Raw genomic sequence first — 13620 nt, 5'->3', positions numbered from 1 at the left:
TGCCTTGAGGGAATGTGGTCAAATTTGTTCTAAATGTTCGCTCCGATTCAGGAATGATCTGTTTCACTGGTCAAAGATTAGAGACCTTTGACCTCACTTTCTTGTGATCATGACATTTCAGGAACATTCATTGTGAATTTCATTACTTCTTGCTCATTCACTTGGACTCAATTACCTTATTGAAATCTGGAGGTAAAAGGCCAAGGCCCTGTAACCTCAGAAAACAGGATTTTAGCCTCTTGAACCTAATATCTCAAACCAGTTGACACAGATTCATTAAATGGAAAATAGTGGTTAAAGGTCAAAATGACCTCATATTAGTCTGGAAATAAATGTATTCAGACTAAATGCACTGGTCGGTGGAGGCATACAACCGCAAGTCGATAATTCTTGTTTATAATGGCTTCAGACCCAGGACTGCATGTATAAATGTCATATGCTTCTATCGGGGCTATCTACATATCTGCCTGCAGAGCATGAAGAGAGAGAAGGTGTGGAGGTGGACTATGCAGCCCTGGCTGGGCAAGGTCCGTCCCACAAAGGTCCGAATGTAAATATAATTATACAGTAAATAGTTTGAATCAAGTAATCTGATTGGACAATGGTCCAGCCAAACTTTGGTGGTAATTCCCATGAAGCACATCAACGCTTGATCAAGAAATGCCGTCAGGTGCCAACTTAAGTTGAGCTCCAACTATATCTTCTTTCCTATTTGTATCATCCTCTTACTTTCCTTTTCTCTTTGGCCTTGTTTATTTTTCATTCCTTTTCTTCTGTCCAAGCTCATACGCAGCTACAGTGAACCCTGGGCCGTACATGTGTTTGATAACATCGCTTGAGTAACAGTTCAGGCTGTGGTCTGTGCTGCTTACGTAAAGGCCATAACAAGGCCCATTTAGACCAACCAAATGAGGTAAATTCACCAGAGCCATTTTCTAGTTATGCCTAATTAGACTAATTTCATCATAAACGGTCAAGCAAAAGAGAAAAAAGACAGACGGCATTTCAGATCTCTTTTGTGGGTTTAGATGTGATTGCAGAACTGCAAGTGTTTGATATTCCCTGATGGCACACATGCAGAATGGCATGGTGACACGGCGTGGCTCAGTTGAAAGTTCACTTTACCAAATTGCATGTTGAGATGAGAGAAGTTACAGTTCCCTGTTTTCAGGGCACTGAGTCAGTTTGAAAACAAATGCAGCACAACCCATTTTGATCAAGTATCAGCAGCTAAGTGCTGTACAAGCATGAAGGCAGTGGCTCATACACCATTAAAGCATTACATGATAAAGCAGGAACAGATTGTTTCAAGTTCATCCTTATGGTGCCAAGGGTGCAACAACTGCTTCCACATTAGTGCTCAAGCACATGTGGTTTGCACTACAAAGCATGTATGTATTTAAAAGTGGCATGTACTACCTAACTGAACAATATGTGTTATGTGGGTCTGACTGTCCTTTTTAGAGATGTGATGAAGGGTTGATAGGTCATATAACATTACAAAAGAATCAGAAGAATAGATGGAGTATGATAGTTGAATGAATACATTGTGTTTATATGACAGTCCTTGATGTGAGCACCCTCAACTTGCTTTGAAGTATGAGAAGCATTGTTCTGTAGGCTACACTTGCTGCTATGCTTCTACCACGTACATGCTTTTACCCTATAATGCAGTTTAAGTTGACATTTCTGGATTTAGTAAGTAGATGTTTGTGGTTTATGGTGGTTTTATTATTACCTTACTGAGGTTTATCATTAGTATACAAAGAGATGTATAAAAGCACAATTACCCACAACTGTAGAATGTTCCTCCTACCTGTTCCCCAAACAGCCTCATATGGAACCCCATAATCCTCCAGTATCATAAACATAAAAATAACAACAAAGACGATGGAATAACTGATCATGTGAGCAAACTGTGTGAACCGTGAGAGAGTACAACCTACTTATGGCGCATGAGTATTCAAGCAGCATCGTTACGACTGTGTGGGCCGGCCCTCTGTCTCCCGCCGAGGCTACTGCAGGTTCACGCAGGTCACAGGTGGCTGCATGTCGGGGCAAGCAGCTCCAGATGCGTGTCAAAGGACACCTCTCCATTTCACGGTTCGGCAATGAGAAGACGGGAAACAGCATCAGAGAAACTCCCTCTTTTCCTTTTGTTTACCTCTGTCTCACTGTGGTTGCACTTTTACGCTGCATTTCCTTTTCCCTCGTGGGGTTGGGGGTCAGGGTTTCTCATCATGATCCACAACATAGGCTGTGTGGATTTTTTTTTTTTTTTTTTCATTTCAATTCCAGTCTGGATCCTGTTAAAATATAGAAATTTAGCGGTACAACTGGAGAATGAGCAGGTAGAACAAACATGGACTTGTCACTTTGGTCAGAAACTCCTGTTAGATCCTAGGATGCATAGGAAAAGTCATCCAAAGGCCTTTTTTTCTTCACTGTCTGTCCTGCTCTTAAATTTAAACCTTTCAACGGAATTCAACCTTGGAATTTCCCTCTTTTGTCACTCTGACAGCTCTGGTTTGTGTTGCTGAGGATAATCAGTGAATTCTAGAGCACAGCCCGAACCTGTAATTACAAGGGAAATTAGCAATAGGCAGTAATTTGTGTCTATATCCAGCCTGGGTTTTGACAGGGTGGGCGGTTTCACTCGAACATTTCTTGCTAAAAGTGCGCAACTTACCAGGGAGGAATGGAAAGGATGTTGAAAGTGCTTCATAATAATCGTGAAGCATTTAGATCGCCATCTATTACTGCTGAACTAGGTATTTGGTGTTGCAGTTCACATTATGGAATTTATCCGAGATCTAAACCAGGTAAGCAGTGAACGATTGCAAAGACAAAATTAATTAGCAGTTCCATTTCTGCATCCCTGCATTTTCTCACATCCAACCAAATTATTTCAAGTGACGGTGTTAAACATTGTTCCGTTACAACAGCTTTTGTTGAGCTTTGGATACAAACCTGCCAATTGCTCTGTTCAGAAGAACGGAGACTTGTGCTGGGTTGCCTGTAATCTCGAGGCCATTTGGCATGAGGTGAGCCCATTGCCCAGAACTCGGTGAAAATATATTCAGTCTGTGTGGTTTCGAAGGTTCAATTCCCAATTCTCTGTGTTGCTGAATCACTAGCAGCTGCCACAGTCAGCTTCCTGCCAGGTTAGTCACCCAGTGATGTGCTCGCAGCTGGCTGTGACCCAGGCTACTGCTAGATGCTGTTTAGGTTGGTTTGGATGCCGAAATGCTCGGAAAATAAAGGAATAATAAGAGCGTCACATGAGGCCCAGTGTTCTATTGTCTCTGTTGTTTGGTGCTGCAGTGTTCAGCGGGTCTATCTGAGTGTTGATCGATTATCCTCAGCAGCAAAAACAAGATCTTACCCACTTTGTCATTTCAATCATTGGTAATAAAAACTATTGATGAGAAGCCATTCAGGGGGAATGTGTCTGCATTTTCTATTGCTGTTGTTTCCCTGTTTAAACTGGGTCAGTACATTTTCGCCTTTGCAATATTTAAAAGATTCTATATTAAGTACCCTCATTTAGCAAGTTAGGGATATGACACAAACTTTGAGATACTGTTAAGCCGCTGTCAGACGTGAACTCCGGAAAATGTCCAAACTTTTTGGTCTTGACTTTTTCTTTAAGTTTGACCTCCGCATAGCAGGAGGAGATTGTGCTGTGGGACGCGTAACATCAACAAGAAATTCTCCAGAGCGCTCAGGTGACGGTTTGATACAGCATGCATGACGTGACGTATGATTTCTGCAGTCGAGATCTTGTTAACAACACATCGACAGGCCCTTGGATCTCGTGCTTCGTGCTTCCAAGTTGACATCTTCTTCTGCGTCTTCTATTGGGGTGGTAATGTTCCTCCTTGCTGCTCATTTATTCTCAATTATGACTTTAATCTCATAATATTACGAATTTACTCTCAATTTATTTAAAACGGTATGTTCACGCACCTGTGCACTTCTTACCTGCTTTAGTGTGGTGAAATGCTATGTTTGTTGTCTTGTGTTTCGTACTGCTTCCCACAAGGTTGCTATGATATTTGCGTCAGCCCTGGACACCTGTGTGTGTGTATGTATGTGTGTGTGTGAGAGAGAGTGTGAGTGATCCAGCTGTCTCGGGGATAACAGCAGCATGTGATGACAGGGCACCCAGGTCTAATTAGAGAGGTCTCCAACTTCCAAAAGCTGCAGTGCTGATGTCAGTGACATTGCAGCTGTGAAGGTCATCTTTCTCTACACACACACACACACACTCACACACACACTGTCTTCCTAGGTGCGGGGGTTGGAGGGCGGGTGCTGAAGTGTCAATCATTTGCAGTGGCTGGGGAGATTACGTGCTGACTCAGGCAAACAGCTGATCCACAGCAATTATTAGCTCAGCCCGGGGCTTCCCCATCATTGGCTACCTACAGCAATACACCTGTACTCTATATTAAAACCTATAAGATTTACAGGGGTTTTACTTTAAAAGAACATTTAGCCTTCGAAACTTGTTGTCAAACTTATTGAAATCATTTCCCAAAACAATGGGTGTGAATCAATTTGAATGTAAAGGTTTGATATTTCTGGATATGTATTGGCCAAGTGTCTGATGAGAAGTTTGATCCCACTTTCCTGTGTTTATGGCGATAAGATGAGAGATGGAAACAGATGGTTGTTAGCTTAGCCTAGCATAACTGGACGTACAGAAACAACAATCATGGCTCTGCGTACAAAAAGGAAAATATGCCTATACAGTCTCAGTAACACTTCAGTTCAGTTTTATGAATTATAAAATTAGAGGTGTATAAGTACTTTTTAAGTCAAAGAAAAGAGGGGGACCTTGTCAATAGTACTTCAGATTATTCAGGCGATATTGAAGAATTAAGATTTCAAGAATAATATTGTAACATAAATAGAATACATTTGTAACTCAAAGACAAAAGGTCATAATATTCTGAAAAACAACTTTTACCCGTGCTCACCAGATTCATTCGTCCTGGATCTGCAATCTTGAACTAATCTCAATGTTTCTAAAGTGGAGCCATATACGGAGGACGCCAACAAAGATGAGGTGATCAGAGCCGAAGCTTTTGTCGATGTGCTGTAAACAAAGATGTGCTTTATCCAGCAGGCTTTACCGAGACGCCACCCCTCGCCTGGATGGGATTTGCTGTTGTTGTGAACGTATCTGACTCCTGCTGTGTTCTGCTTATGTTGAAGGAAAACATCATGTTTGAAAACGATTGTAGAGTAACTTGTACAGTATCTTTCAGAAGTCCAAGCTACATACTGTGAACAGTTTTGCCCTCACGTTCAGTGTGTAGCATCTACTGTAACCAGGACTGGTTGCACTGCAGTACAGTGACAGGCAATTTGATGGACCAGACACAGAGGAACCTCAAACTATTTGAGATCTCAGCTGCACAATTTGATTGACAGAAATGTTGTGTCCGTAACACAATATGTAATCTCCCGGTCTCATTTCTTCTCAGACAGTGTTTTGTTTGAGCCTCCCACATTGTGCCCGTCTCCACATTCCCACCCACAGAAACCCAGACTCTTGGAACAGCGCTCGGTACCGCAGCCAAGTCTCTGAAGACTGACTTCCTCCAAAAACACAGTAATCTTGTTTGCACTGCCAATTTGGGGGCTAACAACACGATTCTGGTGTTTAACTAAAGGCCCTTTATCATTCCCCGGCTGACCTCAACGTCCCCACATGGGACCTAATGATGACATCATTAACATGCGCAGCGCGTTGCCAGCTGATAAACCTTGACATCATGTACTGTAACTGACGAGGGCAGATTGTGACAGTGGGCGTGTGAGAGGAGGAAAGAGATGGAGTGAATTAGACAAACAGAGGTACTGCTACTAAAAAAGAGAAAAGCTTTAAGTGTTAGTTCATGTAACAGAGATTCTGAGAATAAAGTCTAGTATTACATCAAAATAATATCACAAGAATTAAGATTTAATAAATACTTTTTCATGATACGTGTCATTTTACAAGGGTCATATCAGAGGATGAGTCTGGTGCCTGCGTTGAATAAGGAATATGGAGTATTGTGTTGAGTTGTACCTTTGTATCGGGCAAATAACATAATTCATCTTTTGACAGCATCACATTAAAAAGTATACGACTTCTAATTTGAGTTTCTTCTAAAAAAAAAAAAGTTTATTCTATTAATATTACAACTTGATTATCAAAATCTCAGATTTGATATCTTTTAACTTGGCCCTAATACTCTTTCGTAAGTTAAAAAAAACAAAACAGAAAATAAAATGAATTACCTCTGTTGACAACTAAAGCCTTATGAGGCAGATTTGAGAATGTGGCCTCCACAAATATAATTGTTTTCATTGATTGATGGTCTATCTATGCATAAAATTAGTATCCTTACGATTCCCTTCCGGATAATATTTTTTTTTGTTTTCAGTTTCAACAGTGGGTTTGACGGTACTAGAAAATAACTTCCCTTTCCAAGGATCATATTCTTGTTATTTGGGAAAATTACGTCAACACTTTACTTTGAACTATTGAAATGACTTACAAAGAAATAATCCATATGAAAACTGGTGAAAATCAACTGTATCTTCATGCTTCATTTCATTATGCTGCTGTTCAGCATTCACATGCATCGAACTAATAGATTCCAAACAGCGTGTTTTCAGGAATGTGAGTAACTACTGCAATGACACAGTTTTTCTAAGACAGGTTAAAAGTTATTTACACTCTACGATCATATAGCAACATTCCTTCATGCCAAGTGATCAGATGTTCTTCAAAAAAACTTGTTATAACTTCCAGGAGCTAATCTCTTCAGCTACTTCTCTACCATTCGGGTATCAGGAAGGTTTTTTATTGAGTTACACACATCTGTTTTCTACATAGAGAACAGTTCACAACATTTTGTAAAGTTTTAACTTTTATAAAGTTGCAGTGCCTGAACATATGGGAGCTCCATCTGACTTCTCTCCTCAGCACAGTTTGAAACAGTATCACTGAACATGCTTCCTACTCAGACGGAGCATGTGTGTTGGTGTGGTGAGTGGGATCTTATCGCTGAGTGTGAGGTTGGCACACTTACACTCTCTCACACACACACACACACAGACTGTATTCATAGCTTTTATGAATTTCTCAGGATAAAATAAATTGAACGATGAGCTGAAAAAAAGAAAAGAAAACAGCAACAGAGTTATAATATTTTTCAAAGCCTTGCATGACAGTTGCAGGATTCCGTTCCCTCAGAGGCTGTGTCTTCCTGCAGGAACTGAACCCAAAGGTGTTAAAGCTGAGAAGAGGAGCAGCAGAGGAACTGGGAGCATATGGTGCCGATGCTTCTCTATCCATTGCCTGTAATTATCAGCTTCTTGTGCTGGACGTGCTGAGACACACATCTATAGATGCCGAGAAGCGACTGGCCTAGTACGTGGTCCTTTACTGCCTCCATCAGGTCAGATAAGAAAATGCCCGCACAAAAATATGGTATTTGACATTGTAGATGTGACTTTCAGAGGTGGCAAAAGTACATACATTCTTTACTCATGTAGAAGTATAGATACTGATTCAACCTCTTGCCTCAAGTAAAAGTATATAAGTACAGGCTCTGAAATGTACCTGATTTATAAAAGTATATAAGTAGAGACTCTGAAATGTACCTTAATTATAAAAGTATAAAAGTACAGGCTCTGAAATGCACTCAAAGTACAAAGTAATCCTCTGAAGGCCGTTTCTACCAGCTGTATCTATTCAAAGCAAACTGAGACTCATGTCACATGAATATTATTCAAGGCTTTTAATCTCTATTTGTCTTTTACGTTGTGTTTCGTGTGTTATATGCATTGATACAACAAGGAATTGTCTTTTCTGTGTTATTGTCCATTTACGATGAAATCGGACTTGATGTTCAAAGTAGCACTTGATGATTTTTAAAAAAAATATATATAACCAGTCAACAACCCAAAAACCATTTTCTTACAGTTCAATGATGTATCATAAAAAGTATCCTTTAAAAACTATATAAGCTTTATTACTGGACACAGTTTCACTCCAATTCAGATTTATGGAGGAAAGCAGAATAGGGAAAAGTAAAGGAACCAGAATCTGATTTGTTTTCAGTATGCGTGTTGTACAGTGTTTCACGCACCACTGCCAACATACTCACACAAATACAAGCTGTCATTCCTGTGCATTTTTTCAGCCTTTCATCATCACTCTCACTGCACCAGTCCGGCTCGGTGTCTTTTCAGCGATGGATTTCTACCTGTATCAAAGACACGCTGATGACAGCCGCGCGGGATGAGCCAAGACTTCTGGAGAGAAAGCGTTCGACCACAATCATGAGGACTTCAGTGATGGAAAAAGCATTACACCCCCCCCCCCCGTTGCTGTAAGAGCCAGCTGTAACTTTAACAGATCACAGGCTGTAGGTCCTGAAGGCCCAGAACACATATTATGTTTATCAGCACAGTTACTATCACATGCCAGGCTCATCCACCTGGGGAGGGACAGAAAATAAAAGTTTAGGAGAATGAGCCTCTGTGTGTGTGTACTTGTATCTGTATCTTTGTGAGGACCTTAAGGTTATAGGGTCAGGTTAGATTTATTATAATGTTAGATTAAGGTTAGGTTCATGTTAAAGTGAGAGTTCACTGAAAAAGAAAATTCGCCAAAAGTGTTACAAAACACTTTTGGAGTTTCCGGGCTAAACAGCGTTGCAGCCAAATCCAATACAATTGAATTGAATGGTGACCAACTCTTCAAACAGAAAAAGCAACACATACTGCTCATGTGGTGTCATTCAAGTGTCCGTATGCCCTGACATTCCCATATGACTTGAAACTAAGTCATTTACACCATGTTTCTAGCCTAAGTGTTCTCGTTCATCTTCCTCTGGAGCCGTGTTCACGTGAGGATCGCAGCGGACATCCAGGCTAAAAACATTATGAATTTTAATTTTGGGGTGAAATATCCCTTAAGGGTTAGGTTTTTGTTGATTTTTAATATCAAGGTTAGGCTGAGGTCCTGTTATTCTTGCTAGTATTGCGCTCAAAGGTTGGAGGGTGTTGTCAGAAAGTGAAACACAGACTTTATGAGAAGGATCATATGAATTTGGTCGCTTCTTGAATTACGTGGCTGCTCGAAAGCCGCCATGACCTGTGTTGTCAGTGGTTTTCATCAACACTTGAACACAAACCACCACCACACAGCGCCCGGCCACATTTTTTAAATCAGCTCCCCCCTTAAGCGGTATTATGATCTTCACCGTGATGGATTGCCTATTATAGCGCGATTCAAGAGTTGGCAAATGAAAGAGGCAAGCAGCATTCGCGTAAGGTCGCAGGAATGATTCAGCCTGTGATGCAACAGCAGATACAGATACAAGTTAAAGTTAAAGAATTGCTCTTGTCTGCCTGACTGTAAGAGTGGGTGAAGTTACTTTGCACGAACACCAGACACCAGATACATCTCTCCTGACTCAATAGGATCGCTGCTGGGGAGGTATCGGTTTTTGTGCATCCACGGACGTTCCTATGTTCCTCACATGTTCCTTAAGACGAGGATGCTCCAAATCTCGTCAGTAAGGACGATTCCTAAAACAAGTAGAATATCAACAACCTCCTGTGGACGTAGATGTTTTCCCTCTCTCTCCTCCGACAGGGAATTAAGGCCAGTATGAAGAAAATTGGGAGGATATGATAATACAGTTGTAATATTATTAGAAAAAAGATGTTCCTTTTGATAAAAGAGTTTAGAAGAATAAAACAAAATTAAAAGCTGGAGTCCCACTAGGGCTGGATCCAAAATCTACGAAACTAAGACCACTATCAGCATCTCCTCGTCCACTAAAGAGCCAGTTCCTTCAAACTCTCTGCGGTTCCTCCTTCAGAATGGACACAGCGTCTTGCTCAAATTCCTGATACTTATGATAATGTGGTGCTGATGTGACAGAAATTTGAGTATTTTGGTATTTCTTAAACACATACAGTCATAATGTTATGTTGTTTCCTTTTTCTTGAAATGTCAGACTATTTATTCATTGTTCGACAGTTGGCAACTTGCAAGAATTTTGTTTCCACATCAAATCTTTGTTGTAGAATATTAATATTAGATTCTTGAAATAAAACAATGTATTTCTGTATGCCCGGATGACATGATTTGATGTTATGAGCCTCGCAGCTGTGAATGAGACACTTTTTAGAGACTGATTCCAAGCAAATAATACAAACTGGACCCCAGACTGAAACTAGTCTATGATTAATAATTTTTTGTTGGCCTATGTCAGTGTCATTGACCATGAGTTACTCATCAGGGCAGCAGTGCCCACTGACTCAGGCCAACCGCTGTCAAAAGTCCAGTTCATGTTGTGGTGATTCACCGACGGCTGATCACACACCCAGGATATCCTGTGAGTTGTAAAAGGACGTCTGTTCCTCTGTTGAGTGGCTTCAACAGCTCCCACTGAGTTCTACTTCTGTTAGTTCCACACACTAATCATCTGCAAATGAAATGACCTGGTGTTGATTTTGTTAGGTTTTGGAAGAATTATGAATAACTACCAACCACTAAAAAATCCAAATGAAAACTAACATTACATATCTTCCTTATTTGTGATTCACTAATGTAGTGCCTGTTCTGACCCTGCCTGTTTCGAATGATCTGTTCTCATGTCCCGTGTTGATGCTCCTCAAACACTTCTACTGTATTCTGTCACTTTTATTGTGTGTGTGCTGGACGTTGTGTACAGAGCTTTTTATAAACGGTCTAAGACAAGAGTGAAGACGAAAAAACCTTTTATGTAAATCCTATTTTGTTAATTATCTGCAATTAATTCAAGGGATTTTCATAAAATGAAATAGAATTTGCATTATTACTGTCTTACCTGACACTGTTTTGATAAATACCAAACAGCTGCCTTGAGATGTTCTAATTGACTGTTTTTATAATATCAGAGGATAAGAAAGGCGCATTCCGCTGCTCACTCCAAACTTCAGCTTTGTATTTCAGTTTCACTGGGAATACACTGGAGCATTTAGTGCCATCACACTCACTGTAGATCGTTGAGAATAAGAGGCAATCAGAAAACTACCTGAGCTGCCCGAGCTTTATTCCCCCAGTAGTTGGAACAAAGCTGCAACAAAGCAGCGGCTACGCTCAAATCTCTTGCCAGATGAAAATGCAGCGAAACGCTGGAGCAGATGTCTGATTGGAGAAATTTCACGAATTCTGCCAAACCTTCAGGGAATTTCACACTGACGGGCGACGAGAGACGCCAGAAATGAGAAACAGAGAGCGAGACGGAGGGAGGAAATGATGCGGCAGAGACTTGCCAACAAAGAGCGGGGTTGAGTGTGACTTTAATAAAAGGAGCTGTTATCAATCGGTAGAGCCTGCAGTAACCAGCAGCCGTTGAGGAGATGGTTAATGAAAATTATTTAATTTTAAACCACATCTGTAAAATAGGAAGCCTTGCTGGTATAACAGGTATAACATTCTTGATTAGCATTAGTACAAATTAGCCATTGTAGCACTTGACATGAACAATAGGAAAAATGGGTCTGGAGATTGTGCAGAGTTTGCCGTTCACCTATGAAGGACACAGCAGGAAATTGTCAGAGTCAGACACGTGCACAACAACAGGAATGGAGCATGCAGGAGACAGGACATGATGTATAACTTCCCTTGGGTGTTTGTTTACAGCGCATCAACACTGGCGTAGGCCCTTATCGCCAAAAGTTCTCGAATCCCGTTTTTCCAAGTTGACAACTTAAGTGGCATCTTCAACATGTAGAATGGACAAGTGTCATTCATGTGTAAGACATTTTCAACATGCCCGCTCTCAGGACATTTTCCGTGGGGCTTACAGGAAAATTTCGGAAAATTTCAAGAGCAACTGACTTATGCTTTGTCATATACAGCCCCTCTAGAAAATGTCTGGAAATTCTCTGGATTCATTGAATGCAGCGTATGTCTCCCTCAGGTGAACTCACTCAAGATGTGCATGATTCAACCAAGATGCATGATTCTCCTAAACCAGTTGCTTTTGATAAACCCATCATGCTGCCTTCAAATGGAGCTCGTGTGCTTGTGGTTATGATGTCATGTACCCAATGTGCTTGCGTCCAAGTAGTAATGCCGTGAGAACACTGCTGCTTGGCAACAGCAACATGGATGCTAATTTAAACGTATTTGTCTATGAAGTCAACGAGTTATTTGTAAGATAAGGTAATTTATATTTTTTAATCGTTCAGTTAACATAGTCAGCCCTTCGCTTGAGATTATGAAATAAAGCCTTCAATGTTGCAATTTCCACACAAATGTCAAGTATACCTAATCAGTCCTTTATGAGAGAAAGGCTGACGTGAACAATATTTATTTACTGTAGAATTAACTGTTGAGTAGTAAATAACATTTTTAACTATGATGACACATAAAAAATATTTAACAATTCGATTCAACTTTGGTGAAAAAAAGAAAGAGCGCTCATGTCTATCAGATATGTGAGTTAAAGAAATAATTTAATTCAAGAAAATTGTACAGTTTATTTTTGTTTTTATTATTGTTCATTGGACACGTTCGTCTTTTATCAAAACCAAGAGTAAGCGATGGGCAGGCACTCTGTATTTCCAGCCAAGCTTGGATGTTAAAGCCAAGAGAGTAATAGGATATCGTTGGGTTAAATCGTGGCGTTTAGAACCTTTGGAAAATCAAATAATTTAGTTATTTTAAGGGGAATGAATCCCCTCAGGCATTAAACACATCACACACGCAATACAAAGGATTGGACAGCTATCCCTGTTAGTACGCCATGTTTACTTCCAACAGCCTAACCAAAACCTTACCTCTAACCAGGACCTCACAAATGATGTTTTGCCTCATCAGGACCAGACTTTGCTTTCCATGCGGTCTACCGGTCCTGAAAAGGTCAGTGTTTATATTGGAAAAGGTCCTAAACAGATAAAGATATAATCAGCTCATTTGAAATATTCTTTGTTGTTCTTTTTCTCTATGTTCTAATTTTTTTAGGATTTTAGCAAAGGATCTTAGTTTAAAGCGTTAGTTTTTCAAGCAGTGAGATTTTCCCCACATTAATATCAATAATTATATATATATATATGTGTGTGTTCTGCTTTGAGGCCTCCCTTTTGTGGAATATGTATGTTGCTTTCAAAAGCTTAGTCTTCAAACAAGTTTTAGTTTGTGCATAATTCTGTCAGAAAGCAGAAACACTCTCTGCCTCAACATCATCTATTTTAAAGACCCCATTTCATTCATCCTCAGGCTAGATGTTGTATTAATGCAGCTCAGTATCGCACAGAAATTGAGGTGTCAACATGAGCCAAGGCAGGACGTAGCTTTCCCTTCACGTGGAAAGAGAGAGGGTAAGACATTTTTATATAGCATTCTTCGTGTTGCTGGTTACCTGATAACCTACAGCCCAAAATGCACTCATTTGTATCTCTACTTTGGTCTCAACCAACTTCTGGGGACGTCTTTGCCTCCCGACATTGCTCCTTCAATGAAAACAGCTTCCTGCTGCTGTTGGGAGCAGGCCATTAGCCACAATATCAAAACAATGAGCTAAAAAGAGGCTTAGAAGCCCAGTAGAACAG

General features: G+C 40.3%; 1 long non-coding RNA gene across 2 annotated transcripts in view; it reads left to right on the top strand.

Annotated features, from left to right (window-relative positions):
- Positions 1-8787, top strand: part of LOC128427419 (uncharacterized) — a 204102-nt gene extending 195315 nt beyond the window's left edge. For both annotated transcript variants that reach the window (XR_008333337.1, XR_008333336.1), the window contains exons 3-4: positions 7275-7460; positions 8208-8787. This is a non-coding gene — a long non-coding RNA (uncharacterized LOC128427419). The remainder of the gene's footprint in view (positions 1-7274; positions 7461-8207) is intronic.
- Positions 8788-13620: the final 4833 nt, after the last annotated feature.

This window comes from Pleuronectes platessa, chromosome 21 (assembly GCF_947347685.1).
Source record: "Pleuronectes platessa chromosome 21, fPlePla1.1, whole genome shotgun sequence".
Lineage (NCBI taxonomy): Eukaryota > Metazoa > Chordata > Actinopteri > Pleuronectiformes > Pleuronectidae > Pleuronectes > Pleuronectes platessa.
Note: the sequence above shows the minus strand (reverse complement) of the source record. Positions and strands in the feature narration are given on the sequence as shown.